The 26,253-nt window shown below is 43.4% G+C and overlaps 1 protein-coding gene and 2 long non-coding RNA genes across 6 annotated transcripts in view; 1 reads left to right on the top strand and 2 right to left on the bottom strand.

The window, feature by feature from the left end:
- Window positions 1-1,561, bottom strand: part of TLR3 (toll like receptor 3) — a 28,219-nt gene extending 26,658 nt beyond the window's left edge. The window contains exon 1 of one of the 3 annotated variants that reach the window (XM_063723756.1): window positions 1,309-1,561. The gene's annotated coding sequence lies outside the window, so the exon portion shown is untranslated. The remainder of the gene's footprint in view (window positions 1-1,308) is intronic. The other 2 variants (XM_063723759.1, XM_063723755.1) reach the window with 2 other exon arrangements.
- A 6,240-nt stretch (window positions 1,562-7,801) lies between these two features.
- Window positions 7,802-25,368, bottom strand: LOC129059195 (uncharacterized). The gene is made up of 3 exons (XR_008524915.1): window positions 25,278-25,368; window positions 8,247-8,386; window positions 7,802-7,997 (listed from the first exon to the last, which is right to left on the bottom strand). It is a non-coding gene; the product is annotated as an uncharacterized LOC129059195 (long non-coding RNA).
- On the top strand, window positions 10,624-15,268 carry LOC134761324 (uncharacterized). Of its 2 annotated transcripts, XR_010139839.1 has the most exons (3): window positions 10,624-11,240; window positions 11,764-11,957; window positions 14,896-15,268. It is a non-coding gene; the product is annotated as an uncharacterized LOC134761324 (long non-coding RNA). The 2 variants fall into 2 exon arrangements; XR_010139838.1 differs by having other exon boundaries at window positions 10,628-11,957.
- Window positions 25,369-26,253: the final 885 nt, after the last annotated feature.

The following is a 26,253-nucleotide window of genomic DNA, read 5'->3' as shown; positions in this document are numbered from 1 at the left end:
GCATAAAAATAATTATAAATCTATGTTAATTGAGTACATGATGTATAAAGATGTAATCTGGACATAAATAGCATAAAGTCACAGGAGGTGGAGATATTTAAAAGTACACTTGTGTGCAATTAAAGTTAAATTGGTATCAATTCAAATTAAATTGGTATAACTTTAAAATGTTGCATGCAATTCCCATGATAACCACAAAGAAATTGCTGATAATATATCTAACCAGATAATTCTAACCAGAAATGAAAAAGAGGCATTAAAACTGATTTTATTTTTTTAAAAGGTATTATAAGAGTACTGTGAAAAACTATATGCCAACAAATTGGATAATATAGGTGAAATGGCCAAATCCTCAGAAACACACAACCTACCAAGACTGAAACGTGAAGTCATAGAAAATCTGAATAGACCTATAACTAGTAAGGAGTTTGAATCAGTAACCAAAACATTCCAACAACAACAAGATCTCTGAACTAGATGGCTTACTGATGAATTCCACCACACGTTTAAAAAATTCGCACCAACCTTTCTCAAACTTTTCCAAAAAATGGCAGACAAAGGAACACTTCTAACTTATTTGATGAGGCCAGCATCACTCTACTACCAAAGCCAAAGTCACTACAAGAAAAGAAAATTATAGGCCAGTATCCCTTATAAATACTGATATAAATATCTTTAACAAAATGCTGGCAGCATATTTAACAGCTTACACATCATGACCAAGTGGGGTTTATTCCTGGAATGCCTTGATGGTTCAACATACAAAGGTTAATCAAGCTAATATTCCACATTAACAGAATGAGAAAGAAAACCACATGATCGGCCCAGCATGGTGGCTCACGCCTGTAATCCCAGCACTTTGAGAGGCCGACTCGGGTGGATCACCTGAGGTCAGGTGTTTGAGACCAGCCTGGCCAACATGGTGAAACCCTGTTTCTACTAAAAATACAAAAATTAGCCTGGTGTGGTGGTGGGTGCCTGTAGTCCCAGCTACTTGGGAGGCCGAGGCAAGAGAATCGCTTGAACCCAGGAGGTGGAGGTTGCAGTGAGCTGAGATCGTGCCACTGCACTCCAGCCTGGGCAACAGAGCAAGACTCTGCCTCAAAAAAATACTACTAATAATAATAATAAATAAAAACAAAAACACATGATCATCTCATTTGATGCAGAAAAAACATTTGCTCCTGTTTAAAACCCTTTAATGATACAAATACTCAACTCTTTTATGTGATTTAAAGATTGTTTTGATGACAGGGCAAAATACAATGACTCCCAGATAGGTGAAAAGCAGAATTATTTGTTACTTACAGTTCCAAATAGAGAAGGCTGCCAGGCAGGGCCACGAAGGGGATTGAGCCAAGGCCGGGCTAACAGCAACCTGGAGATGTGGGAAGCAGTGTGCGTACGGCAAGCTGGGTGGAGCTGGCTAGATTCTGTGGGTTTCCTGTGGGTTGGCTATTTGAATACTTTCAGAGGGCTCTGGGGGATAGGGGCTGTCCCTTGTGCTATGGTAACTGGCCCTAGTGATTCGGGTGGCTGTGTAGTGGCCTGCAGCATGAGTGAGAGCCCTGTAAGGGAAGTGGTTCAGTTGTGGACTTAATCACCTCCTTGACGAGGGGAGCTGACCAGCCTCTGACCAGCTTCTCACAACTGGGTCAGGACAGATTTTCAAAAAGCTATATTACAGTTGACTCCTTGATGCCTTGATCTCAGTTTTAAGCCTAGTTTTTTTTTTTTTTTTTTTTTTTTTTTTTGGTGGGTGTGTTGGGGGAGGTGCTTGAGTAGCCCAAATAATAGAGATTTCCAGAGAGTAGGGCATAAGTTGTCTTAAACAGCATAGAAAACAGTTTATTATGAGAGTCAAAAAGAGAAAAACAAGGAAAAGTATAAAGAGTCCCTGAAGGCTGGCTCATAACCAAGTTCCCTATTCATCGTCAAGAACGCAGACCTGAAATCCCCAGGGTCTCTAACAATATCTTGGTGGAGTTGTAACATATGTTCAAAGTATGAGTTATATTTTTATGACTGTAATACCTTGGCGTATTTCTTGGGTCAAGATGGCAGGTCTAGCAGTTATGTTGGGGGAGAATATGAATTAATCACTTAGTAAGAGACATATAAAGACTAATGGCATTTGTAACCAAAGGAAAGGAGTAGCTGCGGTGGTCACAGGCAAACACACAGGGCAGGAGGTTGTGGTGGATGGTGGGAGGTGGATAGCTGGAGGTGGATGGCGGAAGGTGGATGGCTGGATGTGGATATCTGGGTGTGGATGGTGGGAGGTGGGTGGCTGGAGGTGGATGACTGGAGGTGGATGGCTGGAGGTGGATGGCGGGAGTTGGATAGCTGGAGGTGGATGGCGGGAGGTGGATATCTGGGTGTGGATGCCTGGAGGTGGATGACTGGAGGTGGATGGCAGGAGGTGGATGGCTGGAGGTGGATGGCTGGAGGTGGATATCTGGAGGTGGATGGCTGGAGGTGGATGGCTAGAGGTGGATGGCTGGAGGTGGATAGCTGGAGGTGGATGGCGGGAGGTGGATAGCTGGGTATGGATGGCTGGAGGTGGGTGGCTGGAGGTGGATGACTGGAGGTGGATGGCTAGAGGTGGATGGCTGGAGGTGGGTGGCTGGAGGTGGGTGGCTGGAGGTGGATAGCGGGAGGTGGATGGCGGGAGGTGGATACTGGAGGTGGATGGCTGGAGGTGGGTGGCTGGAGGTGAATGGCAGGAGGTGGATAGCTCGGGGTGGATGGCAGAAGGAGATGGACGGGGGAGGTTCTCTCCTCTGTGGGTCAGCGAGTGAACTGATATGGGGAAGGTGCCTCCTGGGGGAAGCAAATATTTTCATTAATATTTAGAATAGCACAAATAGTGGTGACTATGATATGATTTGCCTTTAGACATGGGAGTGTACAGGTGTGTTTTGGCAGAGAGCAAGGTGCATACCAGGATCAAGGACTAGGCAAGTGGCAAGCTCAGGAAGTGTAATAGATTCTCTAATATCAAAGGAAGAAAAGTGATAAATAGCCTGTGTCCAATTTGTCAGTGCCTTAAGAAAGGCAGCCTGCGGGCATTACTGGGGTGGTGGTTTCAGTATTGGGTTGCACTTGTCTTGGACGTAGGGAGCAGTATCCTCCTTAGGGGCAAGCTAGGATGGTGTCCTATTTGTGGAACTAGGCTGTCCTTCCCAAGTGGATATCCATTTGGGTTAATGTGAGTCATGTTTTTGTGACCCTGTGGTATTGTAACAAGGCTGAGCTGCTTGTAGAATTTGAGGGCATTGTCGGGCCTGGGAGCTTGACTTGTAAAAAAAAAAATCCCAAAGCAACAATAATAACAATAATAAAACAAAATAAGTGTTGGTAAGGATGTGGATCTACTGGAACCCTGCGTTGCTGATAGGAATGTAAAATGGAGAAGGCACTGTGAAAAACATTATGTTGGGTCCTCAAAAAAATTAAAGATAGAATTAGTATATAATCCTACAATTCCACTTCTAGGAATATACCGATGAAAATCAAAAGCAGAGACTTGAACAGGTACGTGCACACCAATGTTCATAGCAGCGTTACTGCCAATACAGAAAGGGGGAAACATGGCCATCGATGGGTAGATGCATAAGCAGAATGTGGTATATACCTGTGATGGAATATTATTCAGCCTTAAAAAGGAATACAATTCTGCTATTTCCTTCACTATAACACGGATGAAACTTGAAAACATTATGCTGAATGCAATAAGCCACACTCAGAAGGATAGATATTGTATGATTCCATTTGATTAGAATAGTCAAATTTATAGAGACAAAAAGTAGAATAATGGTTACTAGGGGCCAGGAAGCAGAGGGTAGCCGGGAGTTACTGTTTATTGGGCACAGAGTTCAGTTCAGGGTAAGAAAATAGTTCTGAAGATACGGAGCGCTGCACCATCTGGAGACTGATGGTGCCACAATACGAATGCGACTAATGCCACTGAATTGGGCACTGAAAAATGGTTAAAAGGGGCCAGGCACGGTGGCTCACGCCTGTAATCCCAGCACTTTGGGAAGCCAAGGTGGGCGGATCACGAGGTCAGGAGATCGAGACCATCCTGGCTAACATGGTGAAACCCCGTCTCTACTAAAAATACAAAAAATTAGCCGGGCGTGGTGGCGGGCGCCTGTAGTCCCAGCTACTCTGGAGGTTGAGGCAGGAGAATGGCGTGAACCCGGGAGGTAGAGCTTGCAGTGAGCCCAGTTCGCGCCACTGCACTCCAGCCTGGGCTGCAGAGCGAGACTCCGTCTCAAAAAAAAAAGAAAAAGAAAAAGAAAAAGAAAACCAGACACGCAGTACCTCTGAGTACAAACAAATGTACAATAGCTGTCAGCAGAGCTGCATTCCATGAGCAACGTAGTGTTTCCCAAGGATTATCCATAGGCACAAGCTGGGAAACAGCACCTAACTTTGTCTGTAAAATCCCCATCTGGTGACACTCAGACACCGTGACAGTCAGGTGGCTGCACGTCCCAGGACATACCACCAACACATTCAAAAGGGAGATTGGCCCAAGAGATACCATTGACATGGACTTCGTATCAAGGTTTAAAGAGACTTAAAAAATGTATGTTTTTAAAAATAAGCATATGCTTTCAATGTTATGATACTTATTGTTGGATTTTCATAGAAAATGTTACACAGATTACCAAATTTCATTCCTAATGTATGTTACTCCACTGAATAGTTCTTGAGAATAGCTGCTTTCATATATTCTCAAGGAGAGTTAAACTTTGACAGTCTGATAAATGGAAAAGAATATCTTACTGTTTGTTGATTTTAAATCATTGCAGCTGAACATTTTTATATTTTTAATTTTTATTATATAACTTTAATTTTTAATGTTATTTTTGTTCACTTGTATTTTCTTTTCACCAAAGTGCCTGCTTCTGTCTTTTTGTCTTTTGTCTTGTTTTTCTACTATTTTTATGTATATATTTTTTATTCACAAGAAGTTTTTGAATATTAAAAAAATTAGTCTTTTGTCATACAGGCTACTGTTTTTGTCTGGTTTGTTGTTGGTTTTTTTTTTTCTTTTGAGACAGAATGTCACTCTGTCACCCAGTCTTTCTTTTTTTTTTTTTTTTTTTTTTTGAGATACGCTCGTGTTCTAGCACCCAGACTCTGGAGTGCAATTGTGTGACCTCGTCTGACTGCAGCCTTGACCTCTCAGGCTGAAGAGATTCTCCCACCTCAGCCTCTTGAGTAGCCGGGACTACAAGCACATGCCACTGGCCTAATTTTTGTTTTTGTTTATTTTTGTTCTTGTTTTTGTTTTGTTTTGCTTTTTTGTGGATTTCACAATGTTTCCCGGCTGGTCTCAAACTCCTGGGCTCAAGTGATCCACCTGCCTCAGACTCCGAAAGTGCTGGGATAACAGGCATGAACCACTGTGCCTGGCCAGGTTTGTTGTGTTTTGTATCAGAAAACACACATTTATCAATTAAGTTTTCCACCTTATTTGAGTGTGGTTTGTGGCACCCCAAAACAATTTCAATAGTAACATCAAAGATCACTAATCATAGATCACCATAACAGATGTAATAATAATACAACATAAAATAATATATAGTAAATACTGTGACATATAACAGATTTAATAAACAATAATATATAATAATGAAATAATAAAAAGTTTGAAATATAATGAGAATTACCAAAATGTGATACAGAGATATGAAGTGAGCATGTGCTGGTAAAAAAAAATGATGCCGACAGATTTGCTTGACACAGAGTTGCCACAAACCTTCAATCTGTAAAATGTGCAATATCTGCGAAGCACAATAAAATGAAGCACAATAAAACAAAGTGTGCCTGCATTAGTATTGTTATTTTAAGACTGTGTCTACTGCAAAGAATGTGGGGTAAAGCAAATAAGTAATTAGTGGATATTCCAATTCTATCATCCCTTGTATCCTTGTAAACCAGCATCTTCCTGTGGAAGAAAGAAAATATAGATTTAATATGGAAGCATTAAGTAAAACTATGTAGTTCTGAATTTGGATCAGAAGTACTAGTGTAGGCTGGGTGCGGTGGCTCAAGCCTGTAATCCCAGCACATTGGGAGGCCAAGGCAGGCAGATCACAAGGTCAAGAGATTGAGACTATCCTGGCCAACATGGTGAAATCCCGTCTCTACTAAAAATACAAAAATTAGCCGGGCGTGGTGGCAGATGCCTGTAATCCCAGCTACTCAGGAGGCTGAGGTAGGAGAATCACTTGAACCTGGGAAGCGGAGGTTGCAGTGAGCCCAGATCATGCCACTGCACTCCAGCCTGGTGACAGAGCAAGACTCTGTCTCAAAAAAAAGAAAGAAAGAAAGAAAAAGAAATACTAGTATAGGCTGGGTGCGGTGGCTCACACCTGTAATCCCAGGACTTTGGGAGCCGAGGAGAGTGGATCACCTGAAATCAGGAGTTCGAGACCAGCCTGGCCAACATGGTGAAACCCTGTCTCTACTAAAAGACAAAAATTGGCCGGTCCTGGCAGGCGCCTGTAATCCCAGCTACTCTGGGAAGCTAAGGCAGGAGAATCGCTTGAACCTGGGAGGTGGAGGTTGCAATGAGCCAACATCCCACCACTGTACTCCAGCCTGGGCGACTAGAGAGCGAGACTCTGTCTGGAAAAAAAAAAAAATACTAGTATAAACTCTGTCTAGAGACAAAAAGAGTGAGTATTCTTAGTCCCAGATTGTGATTTTTATACACTATTTCCCAGCAAAAGAAACCGGGCTTCTAAGAGAAATGGATAATTTCAGGTCTGGCTCAGGAAATGTACAAAATGAGCCTGAGACATCTTATTCTTATCATTCTTATATCAAGGAAGATATCAAAGATTACTAGGATAGTGAAATGTATATAAAAACTCTTTTTTCCTTGCAATATTTTAGCCACTAGTTTTTGTTTTAAAGAACTGCTTTATTTGTAGTGAAATGTAGCTAAATGAATGAATTCTGGGAAGTGCATCCATTTCCAACAGGTATAAAAAAGCCCCTGGTGGATATGCGTGTGCTCGTCCATGCTTCCAGCATCTCAGCTCTCCTGACACTCTGTCAACTAGTTCAGACCAATTAGCAGCTACCAAGTTGAAATGGCCTCTTTTCCCCAATCCTTATTCTCTTTAAAGATACAGATGACAGGTTTTCTTCACACCTTATACAGTACTGGAAAACAATAGTCTAAAGTGAGATTTGTGGTTTCAGAATGATTCCCAACAGTGCATTAGAAAGCTGTATATTTGTATTACTGGTCATAAGCTAAAATTGTTCATTCCACACACGTGTTTTTTTTTTTTTTGAGATGGAGTTTTACTTCTGTTGCCCAGGCTGGAGGGCAGTGGTGTGATCTTGGCTCACTGCAACCTCCGCCTCCTGGGTTCAAGCGATTCTCCTGCCTCAGCCTCCCGAGTAGCTGGGATAAGAGGCATGCGCCACCACGCCCAGCTAATTTTGAATTTTTTGTAGAGACGGGGTTTCTCCATGTTGGTCAGGCTGGTCTCGAGCTCCCGACCTCAGGTGATCCACCAGCTCCCAACCTCAGGTGATCCACCTGCCTCGGCCTCCCAAAGTGCTGGGATTATAGGCATGAGCCACCGCGCCTGGCCTCCATGCACATTTTTAATGTGACTACTGTTTTGGCATAGTTTCATTGGAAATATATATTGTGAGCCTTAAAAAACTAATGTATAACTTAACTTTGGTCATACAATTCACTTGCCCATATCTGGGGACACCAGTTGTTTCAAATTCTACCACAAGACATACACCTGGGATCATTTACAACTGACAAGTAAGCTCTGATAATTATGATCTGTTAATATTTTCAAAATAAAAATTATGGATTTAAAGGGAAAATAAGTGTAATCATTGCATGCAAATGTATTTGGATAGACTGCTGGAATATTCCTCAGGCACTGTGGACAGCAATTTGCAGTCACACCTCGTCGTCTTCTGCCACTCTGGGAAGCAGGCTGCAGAGAAGACAGGAAGAGGAGGAGAGGACACCCAGTGGGTGGGACTTTCCTGATATTGCATTCCCACCTCCTACACCACCCCCGGGGTCTGGTTTCTCTAGAATCTGTTGGCTAATGGACTGATAACTCCCAAGACACCAGCGCGTAATAGAGCGCACTCCTCCCGGGCCACACTGTCTTTTGGTTGCAGAAATTGAGGAATACGTTTGCATTGATAATAGATTATTATTGTGATCATATACAAACCTAGGTCTTTAAGCCGGTGGTGACGATGCTGTTGTCTCTGTTTGTATGGAAAGCCTCAGACCAATGAGGTCGAGACAGGATTGAAGGGGTGGCCTGCCCCTCCACACCTGTGGGCATTTCTCGTCAGGTGGGACCAGAGACTGAGAAAAGAAACAGACACAGAGACAAAGTATAGAGAAAGAAAAGTGGGCCCAGGGGACCGGCGCTCAGCATATGGAGGACGCCCTCTGGCACCAGTCTCTGAGTTCCCTCAGTATTTATTGATCATTATCTCTACCATCTCGGAGAGGAGGATGTGGCAGGACAATAGGGTAATAATGGGGAGAGGGTCAGCAGGAAAACATGTGAACAAATGTCTCTGTGTCATAAACAAGGCTAAAAAAAAGGTGCTGTGCTTTGATGTGCACGTACATAAACATCTCGGTGCATTAAAGAGCAGTATTGCCACCAGCATGTCTCACCTCCAGCCTTAAGGCGGTTTTCTTCTATCTCAGTAGATAGAATATACAATCGGGTTTTACACCAAGACATTCCATTGCCCAGGGACAAGTGGGAGACAGATGCCTTCCTCTTATCTCAACTGCAAAGAGGTCTTCCTCTTTTACTAATCCTCCTCAGCACAGACCCTTTACGGGTGTTGGGCTGGGGGACAGTCAGGTCTTTCCCTTCCCACGAGGCCATATTTCAGACTATCACAAGGGGAGAAACCTTGGACAATACCTGGCTTTCCTGGGCAGAGGTCCCTGCGGCCTTCCGCAGTGTTTTGTGTCCCTGGGTACTTGAGGTTAGGGAGTGGTGATGACTTTTAACCAGCACGCTGCCTTCAAGCATTTGTTCAACAAAGCACATCCTGCACAGCCCTTAATCCATTAAACCTTGAGTAGACACAGCACATGTTTCTGTGAGCACAGGGTTGGGGGTAGGGTTACAGGTTAACAGCACCTCAAGGCAAAAGAATTTTTCTTAGTACAGAAGAAAATGGAGTCTCTTATGTCTACTTCTTTCTACATAGACACAGTAACAGTCTGATCTCTCTTTCTTTTCCCCACACAGGATGATGGGAGCAGTCCAGAAGACAGATGGCATATTGTCGCTTATTTCCACGTAGTAGGGTCTAAGAGTGGTAGGGAAGGAGCTGTTTTTAGCCTCTGTCTCCTAAAGGAAGAGTGGACTTTTCAATGCTTTTGACACCTTTTTTTTTTTTTTTTTTTTTTTGAGCTGGAGTCTCGCTCTGTCACCTAGGCTGGAGTGCAGTGGTGCGATCAAGGCTCACTGCAACCTCTGCCTCCCAGGTTCAAGCGATTCTCCTGCCTCAGCCTCTCCAGTAGCTGGGACTACAGGTCCACCTGGCTAATTTTTGTATTTTTAGTAGAGATGGGGTTTCACCATGTTGGCCAGGCTGGTCTTGAACTCCTGACATCGTGATTGTCAAGCCTCTGAGCCCAAGCTAAGCCATCATATCCCCTGTGACCTGCATGTACACATCCAGATGGCCAGTTCCTGCCTTAACTGATGACATTTCACCACAAAAGAAGTGAAAATGGCCTGTTCCTGCCTTAACTGATGACATTATCTTGTGAAATTCCTTCTCCTGGCTCATCCTGGCTCAAAAGCTCCCCCACTGAGCACCTTGTGACCCCCACTCCTGCCCGCCAGAGAACAACCCCCCTTTTTCCTTTACCTACCCAAATCCTATAAAATGGCCCCACCCCTATCTCCCTTCGCTGACTCTCCTTTCCGACTCAGCCTGCTTGCACCCAGGTGAAATAAACAGCCTTGTTGCTCACACAAAGCCTGTTTGGTGGTCTCTTCACATGGACACACATGAAATTTGGTGCTGTGACTCAGATTAGGGGACCTCCCTTGGAAGATCAATCCCCTGTCCCCTGCTCTTTGTTCTCTGAGAAAGGTCCACCTATGACCTCTGGTCCTCAGACCAACCAGCCCGAGGAACATCTCACCAATTTTAAATCCGGTAAGCGGCCTCTTTTTACTCTCTTCTCCAACCTTCCTCACTATCCCTCAACCTCTTTCTCCTTTCAATCTTGGCGCCACACTTCAATCTCTCTCTTCTCTTAATTTCTATTCCTTTCACTTTCTGGTAGAGACAAAGGAGACACATTTTATCCATGGACCCAAAACTCCGGCACCGGTCACAGACTCAGGAAGGCAGCCTTCCCTTGGTGTTTAATCATTGCGGGGATGCCTCTCTGATTATTCACCCACGTTCCATTGGTGTCTGATTTCCGTGGGGACGCCTGCCTTGCTCATTCACCACATTCCTTTGGGTGTGTGTCAATTGCGGGGACGCCTGCTTTGGCTGCTCACCCACATTGCAGCCCAGGGCTGCTCCCCACCCCCTTCTCCGTGTCTCTACCCTTCTCTTTAAACTTGCTTCCTTCACTATAGGCCACCTTCCACCCTCCATTCCTCCTTCTCCGTTAGCCTGTGTTCTCAAGAACTTAAAACCTCTTCAACTCACACCTGACCTAAAACCTAAATGCCTTATTTTCTTCTACAATGCCGCTTGGCACCAATACAAACTCGACAATAGTTCCAAATAGCTGGAAAACGGCACTTTCGATATTTCTATCCTATAATATCTAGATAATTCTTGTCGTAAAATGGGCAAACGGTCTGGGGTGTCTGACGTCCAGGCATTCTTTTACACATCGGTCCCTCCCCAGTCTCTGTTCCCCATGCAACTCATCCCAAATCTTCCTTCCCTCCCGCCTGTCCCCTCAGTCCCAACCCCAAGCATCGCTGTCTTTCTAACCTTCCTTCTCTACAGACCCATCTGACCTGTCCCCTCCTCGCCAGGCCGAGCTAGGTCCCAATTCTTCCTCAGCCTCCGCTCCTCCACCCTATAATCCTTTTATCACCTCCCTTCCTCACACCCAGTCCGGCTTACAGTTTCGTTCCCTGACTAGCCCTCCCCCACCTGCCCAGCAATTTCCTCTTAAAAAAGTGTCTGGAGCTAAAGGCATAGTCAAGGTTAATGCTCCTTTTTCTTTATCTGACCTCTCCCAAATCAGTGAGCATTTAGGCTCTTTCATCAAATGTGAAAAACTCAGCCCAGTTCATGGCTCGTTTGGCAGCAACCCTGAGACGCTTTACAGCCCTAGACCCTAAAAAGTCAAAAGGCCGTATTATTCTCAATATACATTTTATTACCCAATCTGCTCCTGACATTAAATAAAACTCGAAAAATTAAATTCCGGCCCTCAAACCCCACAACAGGACTTAATTAACCTCGCCTTCAAGGTATACAATAGTAGAGTACAGGCAGCCAAGTAACAATGTATTTCTGAGTTGCAACTCCTTGCCTCCACTGTGAGACAAACCCCAGCCACATTTCCAGCACACAAGAACTTCCAAACGCCTGAACCGCAGTGGCCAGGCATTCCTCCAGAACCTCCCCCCCGAGGAGCTTGCTACAAGTGCCAACAATCTGGCCACCAGGCCAAGGAATGCCTGCAGCCCAGGATTCCTCCTAAGCCCCATCCCATCTGTGCAGGACCCTACTGAAAACCGGACTGTTCAACTCACCTGGCAGCCACTCCCAGAGCCCCTGGAACTCTGGCCCAAGGCTCTCTGACTCCTTTCCAGATCTTCTCGGCTTAGCAGCTGAAGGCTGACACTGCCTGATTGCCTCGGAAGACCCCTAAACCAACACGGACACCGAGCTTCGGGTAACTCTCGCAGTGGAAGGTAAGTCTGTCCCCTTCTTAATCAATACGGAGACTACCCACTCCACATTACCTTCTTTTCAAAGGCCTGTTTCCCTTGCCTCCATAACTGTTGTGGGTATTGACAGCCAGGCTTCTAAACCTCTTAAAACTCCCCAACTCTGGTGCCAACTTAGACAATACTCTTTTACACACTCCTTTTTAGTTATCCCCACCTGCCCAGTTCCCTTATTAGGCCGAGACACTTTAACTAAATTATCTGCTTCCCTGACTCTTCCTGGGCTACAGCCACACCTCATTGCTGCCTTTTCCCCCAGTTCAAAGCCTCCTTCACATCCTCCCCTTGTATCTCCCCACCTTAGCCCACAAGTATAGGACACCTCTACCTCCTCCTTGGCGACCGATCATGCACTGCTTACCATCTCATTAAAACCTAACCACCCTTACCCCACTCAATGCCAACATCCCATCCCACAGCATGCTTTAAAAGGATTAAAGTCTGTTATCACTCGCCTGCTACATCATGGCCTTTTAAAGCCTATAAACTCCCCTTACAATTCCCCCATTTTACCTGTCCTAAAACTAGACAAGGCTTACAGGTTAGTTCAGGATCTGCACCTTATTAATCAAATTGTCTTGCCTATCCACCCCGTGGAACCAAAGCCATATATTCTCCTATCCTCGATACCTCCCTCCACAACCCATTATTCTGTTCTGGATCTCAAACATGCTTTCTTTACTACTCCGTTGCACCCTTCATCCCAGCCTCTCTTCGCTTTCACTTGGACTGACCCTGACACCCATCAGGCTCAGCAAATTACCTGGGCTGTACTGCCACAAAGCTTCACAGACAGACCCCATTACTTTAGTCAAGCCCAAATTTCTTCCTCATCTGTTACCTATCTCAGCATAATTATCATAAAAACACACGTGCTCTCCCTGCTGATCGTGTTTGACTGATCTCTCAAACCCCAGCACCTTCTACAAAACAACAACTCCTTTCCTTCCTGGGCATGGTTAGATACTTTCGACTTTAGATACCTGGTTTTGCCATCCTAACAAAACCATTATATAAACTCACTAAAGGAAACCTAGCTGACCCCATAGATCCTAAATCCTTTCGCCACTCCTCTTTCCATTCCTTGAAGACAGCTTTAGAGACTGCCCCCACCCTAGCTCTCCCTGACTGATCCTAACCCTTTTCATTACCCACAGCCGAAGTGCAGGGCTGTGCAGTCAGAATTCTTACACAAGAATTGGGACCGCGCCCTGTAGCCTTTTTATCCAAACAACTTGACCTTACTATTTTGCCTAGCCCTCAAGTCTGCGTGTGGCAGCCGCTGCCACCCTAATACTTTCAGAGGCCCTAAAAATCACAAACTATGTTCAACTTACTGTCTACAGTTCTCATAACTTCCAAAATCTGTTTTCTTCCTCACACCTGACGCATATACTCTCTGCTCCCCGGCTCCTTCACTCTTTGTTGAGTCTCCCTCAATTACCATTGTTCCTGGCCCGGACTTCAATCCGGCCTCCTACATTATTCCTGATGCCACACCTGACCCCCATGACTGTATCTCTCTGATCCACCTGACATTCACCCTATTTCCCCGTATTTCCTTCTTTCCTGTTCCTCACCCTGATCACACTTAGTTTATTGATGGCAGTTCCACCAGGCCTCATTGCCAAACACCAGCAAAGGCAGGCTATGCTATAGTACAAGCCACCAGCCCGCCTCTTAGAACCTCTCATTTCCTTTCCATCATGGAAATCTATCTTCAAATAACTTCTCAGTGTTCCATCTGCTATTCTACTATTGCTCAGGGATTATTCAGGCCCCCTCCCTTCCCTACACATCAAGCTCGAGGATTTGCCCCTGCCCAGGACTGGCAAATTGCCTGTACTCACATGCCCCGAGTCAGGAAACTAAAATACCTCTTGGTCTGGGTAGACACTTTCACTGGATGGGTAGAGGCCTTTCCCACAGGGTCTGAGAAGGTCACCGTGGTCATTTCTTCCCTTCCATCAGACATAATTCCTCGGTTGGGCCTTCCCACCTCTATACAGTCCGATAGCAGACTGGCCTTTATTAGTCAAATCAGCCAAGCATTTTTTCAGGCTCTTAGTATCCAGTGAAATCTTTATAGCCCTTATGGTCCTCAGTATTCAAGAAAAGTAGAACAGACTAAAGGTCTTTTAAAAAACACACCTCACCAAGCTCAGCCACCAACTTAAAAAGGACTGGACAATACTTTTACCACTATCCCTTCTCAGATATCAGGCCTGTCCTGGGAATGCTACAGGGTACAGCCCATTTAAGCTCCTGTGTGGACGCTCCTTTTTATTAGGCCCCAGTCTCATTCCAGACACCAGATCAACTTAGACTGTGCCCCAAAAAACTTGTCATCCTTACTACCTTCTCTCTAGTCATACTGCTATTCACCGTTCTCAATTACTCATACATGCCCTGCTCTTGTTTACACTGCCGGTTTACACTGTTTTTCCAAGCCATCGCAGCTGATATCTCCTGGTGCTATCCCCAAACCGCCACTCTTAACTCTTAAAGTAAATAAATAATCTTTGCTGGCAAGGCTATGCTGAACCTCCTTAGGCACTCTCTAATTAGATGTCCTAGGTCCTCCCAAATCTTAGACCTTTAATACCTGTTTTTCTCCTTCTCTTATTCCATTTAGTTTTTCAATTCATACAAAACCGTATCCAGGCCATCACCAATAATTCTAAATGACAAATGTTTCTTCAAACAACCCCACAATATCACCCCTTACCACAAAATCTTCCTTCAGCTTAATCTCTCCCATTCTAAGTTCCCACGCTGCCGCTAATCCCGCTCGAAGCGGCCCTGAGAAACATCGCCCATTATCTCTCCATACCACCCCCAAAAATTTTCACCACCCAAACACTTTACCACTATTTCATTTTATTTTTCTTATTAATATAAGACAGGAATGTCAGACCTCTGAGCCCAAGCTAAGCCATCATATGCCCTGTGACCTGCACATACACATCCAGACGGCTGGTTCCTGCCTTAACTGATGACATGCCACCACAGAAGAAATGAAAATGGCCTGTTCCTGCCTTAACTGATGACATTGTCTTGTGAAATTCCTTCTCCTGGCTCATTCTGGCTCAAAAGCTCCCCCACTGAGCACCTTGTGACCCCCACTCCTGCCTGCCAGAGAACAACCCCCCTTTTTCCTTTACCTGCCCAAATCCTATAAAATAGCCCCACCCCTATCTCCCTTCACTTACTCTCTTTTTGGACTCAGCCTGCCTGCACCCAGGTGAAATAAACAGCTTTATTGCTCACACAAAGCCTGTTTGGTGGTCTCTTCACATGGACTCACATGAAAGTGATCCACCTGCTTCGGCCTCCAAAAGTGCTGGGATTATAGGCATGAGCCACTGTGCCTGGACGCTTTTGCCATCTTTCCTATGAGTTTACCAAATGTGAAAGTGGTAAAGTAGTCTCTACTTCTGACATTGCATGTGGTAGACACTCATATGCATACACACCCAAATATTCACATTCAGCATACTGTACATGATGTGGGATAAAGAAAATAAATAATTATTGAATATTCTAATTCTATCATCTCCATCCTTGAAAATTAGCATTTTGTGGAAGAAACAAGATACAGGTGTACATGAAAGCGTTATTAAAATATCTTGTTCTGGACTTTGGGAATGTTAGTATGAATTCTGTGTGCATGTGTATTTACATATATGCATATTTCACAGGTGGGAGGTACTATCATAGTATGAATTCTGTGTGCATGTGTGTGTTCATATATGTGTATTTCACAGGTGGGAGCTACCATCAGGGTATGAATTCTGTGTGCATGTGTATGTTCATATATGTGTATTTCACAGGTGGGAGGTACCATCATGGTATGAATTCCGTGTGCATGTGTATGTTCATGTATGTATATTTCACAGGTGGGAGGTACCATCATAGTATGAATTCCGTGTGCATGTGTATGTTCATATATGCATATTTCACAGGTGGGAGGTACCATCATAGTATGAATTCTGTGTGCATGTGTGTGTTCATATATGTGTATTTCACAGGTGGGAGGTACCATCATAGTAAGAATTCTGTGTGCATGTGTGTGTTCATATATGTGTATTTCACAGGTGGGAGGTACCATCATAGTAAGAATTCTGTGTGCATGTGTGTGTTCATATATGTGTATTTCACAGCTGGGAGGTACCATCATGGTATGAATTCTGTGTGCATGTGTGTGTTCATATATGTATATTTCACAGGTGGGAGCTACCATCATGGTATGAATTCTGTGTGCATGTGTGTGTTCATATATGTATATTTCACAGGTGGGAGGTACCATCATGGTATGAATTCTGTGTGCATGTGTGTGTTCATATATGTATATTTCACAGGTGGGAGCTACCATCATGGTATGAATTCTGTGTGCATGTGTGTGTTCATATATGTGTATTTCACAGGTGGGAGCTACCATCATGGTATGAATTCTGTGTGCATGTGTGTGTTCATATATGTGTATTTCACAGGTGGGAGCTACCATCATGGTATGAATTCCGTGTGCATGTGTATGTTCATATATGTGTATTTCACAGGTGGGAGCTACCATCATAGTATGAATTCTGTGTGCATGTGTATGTTCATATATGTGTATTTCACAGGTGGGAGCTACCATCATGGTATGAATTCAGTGTGCATGTGTGTGTTCATATATGTATATTTCACAGGTGGGAGGTACTATCATAGTATGAATTCTGTGTGCATGTGTGTGTTCATATATGTGTATTTCACAGGTGGGAGCTACCATCATAGTATGAATTCTGTGTGCATGTGTATGTTCATATATGTGTATTTCACAGGTGGGAGCTACCATCATGGTATGAATTCAGTGTGCATGTGTGTGTTCATATATGTATATTTCACAGGTGGGAGCTACCATCATGGTATGAATTCTGTGTGCATGTGTATGTTCATATATGTGTATTTCACAGGTGGGAGGTACTATCATGGTATGAATTCCGTGTGCATGTGTATGTTCATGTATGTATATTTCACAGGTGGGAGGTACCATCATAGTATGAATTCCGTGTGCATGTGTATGTTCATATATGTATATTTCACAGGTGGGAGGTAGCATCATGGTATGAATTCTGTGTGCATGTGTATTTACATATATGCATATTTCACAGGTGGGAGGTACTATCATAGTATGAATTCTGTGTGCATGTGTGTGTTCATATATGTGTATTTCACAGGTGGGAGCTACCATCATGGTATGAATTCAGTGTGCATGTGTGTGTTCATATATGTATATTTCACAGGTGGGAGGTACTATCATAGTATGAATTCTGTGTGCATGTGTGTGTTCATATATGTGTATTTCACAGGTGGGAGCTACCATCATAGTATGAATTCTGTGTGCATGTGTATGTTCATATATGTGTATTTCACAGGTGGGAGCTACCATCATGGTATGAATTCAGTGTGCATGTGTGTGTTCATATATGTATATTTCACAGGTGGGAGCTACCATCATGGTATGAATTCTGTGTGCATGTGTATGTTCATATATGTGTATTTCACAGGTGGGAGGTACTATCATGGTATGAATTCTGTGTGCATGTGTGTGTTCATATATGTATATTTCACAGGTGGGAGGTACTATCATAGTATGAATTCTGTGTGCATGTGTGTGTTCATATATGTGTATTTCACAGGTGGGAGGTACCATCATGGTATGAATTCTGTGTGCATGTGTGTGTTCATATTTGTATATTTCACAGGTGGGAGGTACTATCATAGTATGAATTCTGTGTGCATGTGTGTGTTCATATATGTGTATTTCACAGGTGGGAGCTACCATCATAGTATGAATTCTGTGTGCATGTGTGTGTTCATATATGTGTATTTCACAGGTGGGAGGTACTATCATAGTATGAATTCTGTGTGCATGTGTGTGTTCATATATGTGTATTTCACAGGTGGGAGGTACTATCATAGTATGAATTCTGTGTGCATGTGTGTGTTCATATATGTGTATTTCACAGGTGGGAGCTACCATCATAGTATGAATTCTGTGTGCATGTGTGTGTTCATATATGTATATTTCACAGGTGGGAGGTACTATCATAGTATGAATTCTGTGTGCATGTGTGTGTTCATATATGTGTATTTCACAGGTGGGAGCTACCATCATAGTATGAATTCTGTGTGCATGTGTGTGTTCATATATGTATATTTCACAGGTGGGAGGTACTATCATAGTATGAATTCCGTGTGCATGTGTGTGTTCATATATGTGTATTTTACAGGTGGGAGCTACCATCATGGTATGAATTCTGTGTGCATGTGTGTGTTCATATATGTGTATTTCACAGGTGGGAGCTACCATCATAGTATGAATTCTGTGTGCATGTGTGTGTTCATATATGTATATTTCACAGGTGGGAGGTACTATCATAGTATGAATTCTGTGTGCATGTGTGTGTTCATATATGTGTATTTCACAGGTGGGAGCTACCATCATGGTATGAATTCTGTGTGCATGTGTATGTTCATATATGTATATTTCACAGGTGGGAGGTACTATCATAGTATGAATTCTGTGTGCATGTGTGTGTTCATATATGTGTATTTCACAGGTGGGAGCTACCATCATGGTATGAATTCTGTGTGCATGTGTGTGTTCATATATGTATATTTCACAGGTGGGAGGTACCATCATAGTATGAATTCTGTGTGCATGTGTGTGTTCATATATGTGTATTTCACAGGTGGGAGCTACCATCAGGGTATGAATTCTGTGTGCATGTGTATGTTCATATATGTATATTTCACAGGTGGGAGGTACTATCATAGTATGAATTCCGTGTGCATGTGTATGTTCATATATGTATATTTCACAGGTGGGAGGTAGCATCATGGTATGAATTCCGTGTGCATGTGTATGTTCATATATGCATATTTCACAGCTGGGAGGTACTATCATAGTATGAATTCTGTGTGCATGTGTGTGTTCATATATGTGTATTTCACAGGTGGGAGCTACCGTCAGAGTATGAATTCAGTGTGCATGTGTGTGTTCATATATGTATATTTCACAGGTGGCGAGTACCATCATGGTATGAATTCTGTGTGCATGTGTATGTTCATATATGTGTATTTCACATGTGAGAGGTACCATCATAGTAAGAATTCTGTGTGCATGTGTATGTTCATATATGTATATTTCACAGCTGGCATGTACCATCATGGTATGAATTCCGTGTGCATGTGTATGTTCATATATGTATATTTCACAGGTGGGAGGTACCTTCATGGTATGAATTCCGTGTGCGTGTGTAGGTTCATATTTGTGTATTTCACAGGTGGCGAGTACCATCATAGTATGAATTCCGTGTGCATGTGTATGTTCATATATGTGTATTTCACAGCTAGGAGGTAGCATCATGGTATGAATTCCGTGTGCATGTGTATGTTCATGTATGTATATTTCACAGCTAGGAGGTACCATCATGGTATGAATTCCGTGTGCATGTGTATGTTCATGTATGTATATTTCACAGCTAGGAGGTAGCATCATGGTATGAATTCCGTGTGCATGTGTATGTTCATATATGGATATTTCACAGCTAGGAGGTAGCATCATGGATCTGCACAAGTATTTATGGTTGTCAGTGAAACCTTGAAATAATAAACTGCTTCTCAGAATAAATGAAGTGATCGACTTTATGATTCCTTTTTAAAAATCTCACCTCTATTTTAATGTTTGGTCCTTCAAATGACATTCTAAGTTACATATCCAGTTACAAACAAATTGACTTTCTTTCAGAACATTCACTGAGTTCTTTATATTCACCATTTTCCAACAGTTCAACCATATAGAAGGGCGGAAAAAATTGTACAGGGAACACGCATACACCACTACTTAGCTTCTACAATTAACGTTTATCACTTCTCGGCCGTTTGGCTAAGATTAAGTGTACAATTATCGTTTTACTGTATTTGCTTTACCACATAATCATCCATCTATCCATCCTTCTCTTAATCCGTCTTGTTGTTTGATGCATTTGAAAGTAAATTTCAGACATCAATATACTTCACTCCTAGTCTTCACAAGGCACATCGTTAACTAGAGTTTGATATTTGTTTAAAGTGTTTTTTAGATAATATTTACATGCAATGAAAATGCATAAATCTTAAGTTTTCACTTCAATGAAACTTTAATGAACACATCACTAAAATATAGAACGCAGCCTGGGCAACATGGCAAAACCCTGTCTCTACAAAAAAATGCGAAATTTAGCTGGGTGTGGTTGTGCATGCTTGTGGTCCTAGCTACTTGGGAGACTGAGGCAGGAGGATCATTTGAGCCCCAGAGGTTGAGGCTGCAGTGAACTGTGACCACACCACTGCATTCCAGCATGGACAACAGAGTGAGACCCTGTCTCAAAAAAAAAAAAAGATACAGAAACGTTATTGCTTTGGTCCAGGAAGTTCTCTAGCTCATTCCTTGCCAGTATTCCGCGGACACCTTCTCCCAGAAGCATCTGCTCTTTTGATATCTCTTTTACCACAGGTAAGCTTTTGCTTATTTCTAGAATTTCCAATAGATAGAATAATATATTACGTGGCTTCTTTCACTCAGTATAATGGTGTTTTGTTTTGTTTTTTTTTTTTTTTTTTTTTTTAGACAGAGTCTCCCCCTGTCGCCCAGGCTGGAGTGCAGTGGTACGATCTCAGCTCACTGCAACCTCTGCCTCCTGGGTTCAAGCGATTCTCCTGTCTCAGCCTCTCAAGTAGCTGGGATTACAGGCATCTGCCACCACGCCCAGCTAATTTTTGTATTTTTAGTAGAGATGGGGTTTCACCATGCTGGCCAAGCTGGTCTCAAACTCCTGATCTCTGGTGATCCGCCCGCCTCGGCCTCCCAAAGTGCTGGGATTACAGGTGTGAGCCACCATGACTGGCTCCACTCAGCATGATGTTTTTGAGAGTCGTTCATGCTACCGTTTGTATCAGCAGTTTATTTCTTTCTATTGCTGTGTAGTATTCCCCTGTATAATTCTATAGTTATCCACTCCCCTGTCAGTGATCACCTGTCTTATTTCTAGGTTTTGTGTATTATAAGGAAAGTTGTTGTGAACATTCCTGGAAAAGTCTTTTTGTAACAGAGGTTTTCATTTTCTTAGGGAAACACCTAGGATTGGAATTGCTGGTAGGAACGTCTTTAGTTTTATAAGAGAATGCCAGGCCTTTTGCTAAGTAATCATGCCCTTTCTTAATCCCATCAAAAATGTAGGTGCCTTCCAATCGCTCTACATCTTTGCCCATACTTGCTATTGTCGGTCTTTAGAGTTTAGCCATTCTGGTCGATTGTGATTTAATTTACATTTCCTTGATGACTAATATTGAGCATGTTTCCATGTGATCATTGGTATGTCTTTCTTTGTGAAATATCTTCAAATACTTTCCTCCTTTTAAAAATGGGGTTACTTCTGTTTTTTCTCTCTGGCTGGCTTACGTAGTGTCTGCAGCTTGTGCTCTGCCCTGAGAGGAACCTGGTATCTCTGGACTCTCGCACAGCCACCCTGTCAGGGGCACTTCAAGAAGCCATCTTGGGCCAGGTGTGGTGGCTCACACCTGTAATCCCAGCACTTTGGGAGGCCGAGGCAGGCAGATTATGAGGTTAAGAGATTGAGACCATCCTGGGCAACATGATGAAACCCCGTCTCTACTAAAAAAAATACAAAAATTAGGCCGAGTGTGGTGGCTCACGCTTGTAATCCCAGCACTTTGGGAGACAGAGGCGGGTGGATCACAAGGTCAGGAGTTCGAGACCATCCTGGCCAACATGGTGAAACCCCGTCTCTACTAAAAATACAAAAATTAGCCAGGAGTGGTGATGGGCACCTATAGTCTCAGCTACTCAGGAGGCTGAAGCAGGAAAATCGCTTGAACCCGGGAGGCAGAGGTTGCAGTCAGACGAGATTGCTCCACTGCACTCCAGCCTGGAGACAGAGCAAGACTTCGTCTCAAACAAACAAACAAACAAACAACAACAAAAAAAAAACGAAAACTTCTTGACTTCAGCTGGTGCATGAGACACCAGTATGCCAATAAGAATGCTCCTGGGAAGCTGGCCACTGCATTGCCTCTCCTGTTGCACTTTTAGCTTTTGGACATGCAAATTATATCCACCTTCATCCCCCAACTTCCCCCATATAAGCTCTGGAGTATTAAGGATATAAACTTTTGTTTTTGTGCTGACTTGAATTTACTAATTCATTAGTAAATTCATAATAAATTCAGCTATAAATTCCAAAAGAAGTAGTTTAACATAATTAACATTTCCCTGCATTAGAGTTCTTGTAGTAAGCTTAACTGCTGTGGCAATAAAACACACGTTAGCCCTAAATCAAACTATTCTGGGATACTCTGGAGAGCTGAAAAATGCCACACTGGCCACCTCCTTCATGCCTATTTATTGTAAAAGCGTGTTTGTTTTTGTCTCAAACTGAAGAGTTGGACAATCCAGAACATGATCAATGACTTGGCATTTGCACAGAACAGCATTCTTCTCAGCGGGAGCACTTCAGCAACCTGAGTTTAAAGACTGCTTGTGGAAAAGCCAAATACAACTAGAGAGAACATTTTCCCCAACGTCTGGTTTATGTTTTGGGAAGCTCTTGACATGTACTAGCAGGAACAAGCATCTTAAGAAGCAGCTCAGTAGCTAAGGAAGGAGAGGGCTCGGCACCTCTCATGTTGGTGCTGAGGCTGCAGTTTGGCTGTTGCTTAACCAAGTCATGGAGCTGAGGTTTCTGCAGGAAAGACTCATTGGCAGGGACCTGCTTCTCGCGCGGTCCATGTGCCAGCGGTGCTTGGTCCTTAGATGGAGGTCTCTGCGTCCTGGAATCTGGAAATGCTGTTGAAGTCACACTTCTCTTCCTTTGCCTCAGGATTCCAGTGTGTTCCAAGTTTTAAATGATCATTTCAGCCAGGTTGTACTTTTTGCAACATTAAATGGTTACTTCTGGATAGATCATGCTCTTCTAATGAAAATGTTAGGAAATAGATTAAAGGTTGCAAACCAAAAGAGGGCTTGCAGCTTTTAGGTTTAAGGTTGGTCATGAATTTAAAGCATTTCTGACAGAAAGAGGCAGCGTTACACAGCAATGAAAAGCAGTGTTTTGTAATCAGAAAGATTGAGGTTCACACCATAGTTCTGCCTCTTAGTGACTATGTGTGACCTTGAGCAAGGTTAGTAAGCTCCTTAAGCCCCAAGTTTCATATCTGAATAATGGTCGTATCTACCTTAGGGGACTATTGTGAGGATTAAATGGAATAATGTGCGTCTACTTCTAGCATATAGTAAATACGGAGTGATCATTATAATTAGTAACTTTCAGTGATAATTTCACTTTCCTATTTAATACATTTGATCAATATGCTTCCTATAATCAAATAGCCCTATGACAGTGTATTTTACTTAATGATTCATTTATTTTCACCAGATATAATTCCATGATTTAATATCCTTCCTTCTCTCTCTCCTTTCCTTCCTTCCTCTGAGAATTGTACATCAGCTTCTAAGTCCATAATGCAATTGTCGATGATCTCTTGTTGCTGTTAAGGTTAACCTCTAGAAAGTTACATTCTCGGCCATGTTACTTCTCATTGTACTAAGAGTAAAGTTTTTTGTTTTTGTTTTTGAAACAGGGTCTTGCTCTGTTGCCCAGCCTGCAGTGCAATGGCGTGAGCATGGCTTGCTGCAGCCTTGACCTCCTGGGCTCAAACAATGCTGCTGTCTCAGTCTCCCTGAGTAGCCGGGATGCACCACCATGCCTGGCTAAATTATTTTTATTTTTTATTTTTATAGAGATAGGGTCTCACTATGCATAGGGTGGTCTTGAATTCCTGGGCTCAAGGGATCCTCCCATCTCAGCCTTTCAAAGTTCTGGGATCACAGGTGTGAGCCACTGCACCCTGCTAGAGTTCTCTTCTATACCTGAACTTGCAGACGATAATAGGATCATAATTGCTGCCTTGCCCTAGATTTAGGGATTATCTTACTAACTATTGAGAAGATTCATTTGGTGCTAGGAATGCATAATCTTCTGCTTTGAAACACTTCTCACGGTTATGTAACAGGAGAGGCTAATCTTGCTGTGTTCCTCACTCTTATTTCTGGTTATGTAAGGCTGCCTGCAGCTCCTCTGGGCTGAGACGTCAAGAAGTGTGTCATTTCAAGACACAACACTAGATGGCGCAAAGAGATCACCTTTTCCCATTTAAGTCTCGAAATTACTGGCAAAGCACAATTTCATTTTATAATTAGGTGATTAAATAAGCTAATTACAGATGCAAAGAATTAGACACTTGAGTGTTCTCTTTGCTCCTTCCCTTCCTCCTCGCTGTCCTCTCATTTTCCTCGCTTGTTCCTTCAGCATGCCTTGAGATTTGGGCTCTCTTGGAGGAGTAGAAAAGTCAGGGCATTTCCTGCTACTGGAACAGTGTAGGTAAAGGATCCACAGAGTTGATTTTCCTTCGTCTGTGGAAACACCAGGGAATGGCATTGGTGTGTGCCTTCCATCGACTTTTGGGCTGCCTATCTTCCAGGTTATAGAAGGCCATGCTGGGTTCGTGGCCGTCTCTTCCCTGGTCCGTCTCATCCCCTGGCTGGGAAGCTCAGCCGAGTGCCCACAGGTCTGGATTCCAGATGCTGCTTCCATCTGTGATTCCCGCCTGCCCTGCAGTACTGCTCCCTCTCCCAACAGCTCCATCTCTGCTATCTACATCCTGCCTAGAGGGGCACACCTGTGCATCAGCTCCCTAGTGTGTGCAATCAACAATTTGAGTGAGGTTATCTCTAGAATCGCTTTCCCAGTCTAAAGAGCTTATAATTCTTAGAACCAGTTTATCCCTTTGTTCTTTTTGGGGTCCTAATTAGGGAAAAGGAATCAGGTTGGTGGGACCAAGGGAAAGCAAAAAGAGAAAGCAGGTAAGTTATATAGGCTTGCCTTTCTTCACCAGGACCAGTCCTCCTGTGAATATAACTCAATCGTCCTCTACCCACCTTCTCACCAGGCACGGGCAAGTGAGCTCCCTGTAACCCTGGTGTTATCAGTACTGCTCGTAGCCCTCTTCAGCACACAGCAGAAGCACAGTTCTATAAAATCCCCAGCCCCGCAAGACTTTGTTTCCTGGCAGTCAGCTCCTCTTCTGCTGGCCTACCTGTTGCCTTCTTGCAACATATTTTTATACTTTCTTTATTAAACCTGCCTTTCTTTACCTACAACTATCTTGATAAATTCTTACCTCCGTGCCACTGGCCCGGATAGTCACCAGTCACCCATGACATTCTTTTCCCTTCTGTTCCCTGTATGTCATGTCCCACGGCGACCTTCCACACTTTATTCTAAATAAACACTTGTTTGGTCAGTGAATCGGTTAGCAAGTGAATGAATGACCGGCTCCTCTGACCTCATCTGCCTACCTTCAACCTTTCCTTCTCTGTCCTCTTCCCCACCCTGCTCCCCAGTATGTACTTTTCTTCGTCATTTCACTGTCCTTCCCAGCAACTGAATTTCGGGTCTTCATTCCAGCTCCTCCCGCTCCATTCCTTCCTGCACTCTTTGCTGCTGTTCTCTGCTTGCTTCCCTGCTGTGTCATTTCAGTTGCTAGAGTTTTGTGTTTTGCTTGCCACATCAGTCTCTGGCTTATCTGCGTTATATTCCTGCTCACCACAATAGAGTGACTGAGATATTGATTGAAGTGGCAGATTTGGATTGACCTCAGCTCTGGTGTTAGGTTGTTCTTGCCTTGTTATAAAAAAATACCTGAGACTGGGTAATTTATAAGAAAAGAGGATTAATTGGCTCATGGTTCTGCAGGCTGTACAGGAAGCATGGTGCTGTCATTTGCTTGTCTTCTGGGCTGCCTCAGGGAGCTTTTACTCATGGTGGAAGACAAAGAGGGAGCGGGTGGGTCACATAGCCAGAGCAGGAGCAAGAGAGAGAGTAGGGAGGAGGTGCCACACACTTAACCAATCTCTCTGGAACTCACTATCACAAGGACAGCACCAAGCCATGAGGGATCCACCCCCATGACCCAAACACCTCCCACCAGACCCCACCTCCAACACTGGAGATTATAATTCAACCTGAGATTTGGAGGGGACAATATCCAAACTGTATCAGCTCACAAATGAGATTTGAATCTGAGTAGTAAGTTTATGACAACCAAGGTGAATTGGCAATGGGAATAGTTAGGAGTATCAGACAAACATAAGAAA

Source organism: Pongo abelii, chromosome 3 (genome assembly GCF_028885655.2).
Source record: "Pongo abelii isolate AG06213 chromosome 3, NHGRI_mPonAbe1-v2.0_pri, whole genome shotgun sequence".
In the NCBI taxonomy this organism is placed as follows: Eukaryota; Metazoa; Chordata; class Mammalia; order Primates; family Hominidae; genus Pongo; species Pongo abelii.
The sequence above is the reverse complement of the archived record's forward strand: the minus strand, read 5'-3'. Positions and strand labels throughout refer to the sequence as shown.